The sequence below is a fragment of the Papio anubis genome, chromosome 9 (genome assembly GCF_008728515.1).
Source record: "Papio anubis isolate 15944 chromosome 9, Panubis1.0, whole genome shotgun sequence".
NCBI lineage: Eukaryota > Metazoa > Chordata > Mammalia > Primates > Cercopithecidae > Papio > Papio anubis.
The window spans coordinates 117,793,845-117,798,390 of NC_044984.1; positions in this window are offsets into that span (position 1 = coordinate 117,793,845).

Genomic DNA, 4,546 nt, shown 5'->3' on the forward strand with positions numbered 1-4,546 from the left:
TTTTTTGAGATGGAGTTTTGCTCTTGTTGCCCAGGCTGGAGTGCAACGGCATGATCTCACCTCACTGCAACCTCCGCCCTCCGGGTTCAAGCAATTCTCCTGCCTCAGCCTCCCAGGTAGCTGAGATTACATGCATGCGCCACCATGCCTGGCTAATTTTGTATTTTCGGTAGAGACAAGGTTTCTCCATGTTGATCAGGCTGGTCTTGAACTCCTGACCCGAGGTGATCCACCTGCCTCTGCCTCCCAAAGTGCTGGGATTATAGGCGTGAGCCACCATGCCTGGCCATATATATTTTTTGAGTCTCACTTTGTTGTTCAGGCTGGGGCGCAGTGGTGTAATCTCAGCTCGCTGCAACCTCTGCCACCCAGGTTCAAGCGATTCTCCTGCCTCAGCATCCTAAGTAGCTGGGATTACAGGTGTGCACCACCATACTCTGCTAATTTTTTTGTGTTTTTTGTAGAGACTGGGTTTCACCATGTTGGCCACGCTGGTCTCAAACTCCCGACCTCAAGTCATATTCCTGCCTGGGCCTCCCAAAGTGCTGGGGTTAGAGGCATGAGCCACCATGCCCAGTGTTGATAATTATAATTTATGTACTCTTTGCAATAAATTACTATTCAGATTTACAATCTATCAATCTACCCTTTGCTTAAAACCATTTAGTGGCTTCCCATTGGACTGGAGTAAAAATCTAAGTCTTACTAGGGCCTTTCTGTAAGTCGGCATCCAGTTAGGAAAACAGAGAGAAGTTAAAATAGGAAATTCATTAAACAGGCGACAGAGGACTGAGAAGACAGAAAGAGAACACCGAGGTAATGTAAATAGCAACTAGAGGAAACAGCTACCACCTCCAAAGCTGGAGATAAAAAAAACCCCAAAAAAACAAGTTGGGGTTAGCAGCGCTAGCAAAATCGGAGGAAGAGCCCCAGAGAGCTCGTTCTCACCCCTCCAAGAAAGACACACATAGCCAGGCGCCATGGTTCATGCCTGTAATCCCAGCACTTTCAAAGGCCGAGGTGGGCGTATCACTTGAGGTCAGGAGTTTGAGACCAGCCTGACCAACATGCAAAACCCTGTCTCTACTAAAAATACAAAAAATTAGCTTGGTGTGGTGGTGCATGCTGGTAATTCCAGCTATGTGGGAGGCTGAGGCAGGAGAATCGTTTGAACCCAGAAGGCAGAGGCTGCAGTGAGCTGAGATTGTGCCACTGCACTCTAGCCCAGGTGACAGAGTGAGACTCTGTCTCAAAACAAACAAACAAACAAAAAATAAATAAAGATGGAAAGAAAAAAAGAAAGAGGCACGACCAGATTGGTGCTGGGCCTCCCAGAGCCCTGCCTAGTTGGGACTTAAAACTCTGAGGAGGGGTCTGCCGTTGGTGCCTCCACGGGAGCACAAGGAGACTGTTTCTGGGAGTGTGCAAATAACCTGGAGACTGAACCAAATGCTACTGCCAGATGCAGTGTTATTACTGAGGGAACATGCTAGGAGTAGCAAGCAAACAGGCAAGAATAAGTCCCCTCTCTTCCTCCTGCCTCCCAGGCTTCTTGTTTCCGCTCTCATTGGAAGAATCTAACATTAACTGAGAACGGGGAATTATGGTTTGCTGCCCTGTATTACGAACAGGGTAGAAAAGTGGATATTACCCAGGCTGGTCTCAAACTCATGAGATCAAGGGATACACCTGCCACGGACTCCCAAAGTGCTGGGATTATAGGCATGAGCCACTGGGCCTGGCCTGCCTTTTTTCCTTATAGCATTAATCACTATTTAAAATGATCTTTTGGGCTGGATGTGGTGGCTCATGCCTGTAATCCTAGCAATTTGGAAGGCCAAGGTAGGCAGATCACTTGAGGTCAGGAGTTTGAGACCAGCCTGGCCAACATGGCAAAACCCCATCTCTGCTAAAAATACAAAAATTAGCTGGGTGTGATGGCGGGCGCCTGTAATCCCAGCTATCTGGGAGGCTAAGGCAGGAGAATCTCTTGAACCCGGGAGGCATAGGTTGTGGTAAGCCAAGATCCTGCCACTTTACTCCAGCCTAGGCGACAGAACGAGACTCTGTCTCAAAAAATAAATAAATAGGCCGGGTGCAGTGGCTCATGCCTATAATCCCAGCACTTTGGGAGGCCAAGGCAGACTGATCAGCTGAGGTCAGGAGTTTGAGACCAGCCTGACCAACATGGAGAAACCTTGTCTCTACTAAAAATATAAAATTAGCCGGGCATCGTGGTGCACATGCCTGTAATCCCAGCTACTCTGGAGGTTGAGGCAGGAGAATCGCTTGAACCTGGGAGGTGGAGGTCGCAGTAAGCCAAGATCGTACCATTGCACTCCAGCCTGGGCAACAAGAGCGAAACTCTGTCTCAAAAAAAAAAAAAAAAATAAATAAATAAATAAATAAAATAATCTTTTGGATGGGTGTGGTGGCTCACACCTGTAATCCCAACACTTTGGGAAGCCAAGGCAGGTAGATCATTTGAGGTCAGGAATTCAAGACCAGCTTGGCCAACGTGGTGAAACCCCTTTTCTACTAAAAATATAAAAATATGGCCGGGTGCAGTGGCTCACGCCTGTAAGCCAAGCACTTTGGGAGGCTGAGGTGGGCAGATCACTTGAGGTCAGGAGTTCAAGACTAGCCTGGGAAACATGGTGAAACCTCGTCTGTACTAAAAATACAAAAAAATAGCCGGGTGTTTTGGCACATGCCTATAATCCCAGCTACTCGGGAGGCTGAGGCAGGAGAATTGCTTGAACTTAGGAGGCAGAGGTTGCAGTGAGCTGAGATCATGCCATTGCACTCCAGCCTGGGTGACATGGGTGACAGAGCGAGACTCCATCTCAAAAAAAAAAAGTAGGCATGATTGGCACACTCTTGTAATCCCAACTACTTGGGAGGCAGAGGCAGGAGAATTGCTTGAGCCCAAGAGGTGGAGGTTGCAGTGAGCCGAGAATGCGCCCCTGCACTCTAGCCTGGATGACAGAATGAGACTCTGTCTCAATAAATAAATAAAATAAAATAAAATAATCTTTTAGGCTGGGGGTGGTGGGCTCACGCCTATAATCCTAGCACTTTGGAAGGCTGAGGCGGGCAGATCACATGATGCCAGGAGTTTGAGACGAGCCTGGCCAACATGGTGAAACACTATCTCTATTAAAAATAAAAAAATTGGGGAGGGGGAGGGATAGCATTAGGAGATATACCTAATGTAAATGACGAGTTAATGGGTGCAGCACACCAACATGGCACATGTATACATATGTAACAAACCTGCACGTTGTGCACATGTACCCTAGAACTTAAAGTAAAATAATAATAATAATAAAAAAATTGGGCTGAGCGCAGTGGGTCACGCCTGTAATCCCAGCACTCTGGGAGACTGAGGCCGTCAGATCAATTGAGGTCAGGAGTTCGAATCCAGCCTGGCCAACAAAAATTAGCCAGGCATGGTGGTGGGCGCCTATAATTCCAGCTACTCGGGATGCTGAGGCAGAATTGCTTGAGCCCAGGAGGTAGATGTAGTGAGCCGAGATCGAACCACTGCACTCCAGCCTAGGACAACAGAGAGAGGCTTCGTCTCAAGAAAAATAAAAATAAATAAATAAAATGATCGTTTTTTTTTTTTTTTGAGATGGAGTCTCGCTCTGTTGCCCAGGCTGGAGTGCAGTGGTGCAATCTCAGCTCACTGCAAGCTCCGCGTCCCAGGTTCTTGCCATTCTCCTGCCTCAGCCTCCCGAGTAGCTGGGACTACAGATGCCTGCCACCCACGCCCAGCTAATTTTTTTTGGCATTTTTAGTAGAGATGGGGTTTCACCGTGTTAGTCAGGATGGTCTCAATCTCCTGACCTGGTGATCCGCCTGCCTCAGCCTCCACACCTCTACATATTTATGGAAGCTGTAAGGCACGCTGGAGATTACAGCACCAGCTCCTCCATTTGACAGCTAGGGAAATGGAAGGCCAGAGAGCTGAACTGATGTGCCAAGTGACACAGTGACTTTGTGACAAAAGTGTCCTTTTCTACCTTTCCCAGTGCTTTCACATATATCATTTTATTTTCCTTTCCTATTTTCCTGGTGCTTTGGCAGGGTCCTTGGGCAATGATTGGGTCTCCAAAATCTTTTCAGCTACCAAAGAGACAGGACGGATTAGTGACTTCATCCCACACCCCTGGGAGGGGCCCCAGGGAAGAGCAGTAGTAACTGGACACCTTCCCTGAGTCCAAAGCAAAGACACTCCAGGACACCTGATCCTCTGGGAACATACTGACTGAGCCCCCTCTCCCAGAGGGGAACAGCGAATACTTGCTTCCCTGGGGTTAAGGTGGCCATTTAGTGTTTGAACAGTGGAGAGACTGATCCAGGCCCTGCAATTACATTGCTGGGTGACCTTGGGCAGTGCATAGGTGACCCACTTCCTCTATTGCCCCATCGGTAAAATGGGTGGGTGTGAAGCATTAGGATCTTTGCGGTCCTGGAAGGACCTCTACTGACCCAGTTAGTTGGTAGGAGTTGTGCCTGTGGGTTTTGAATACTGGAATAT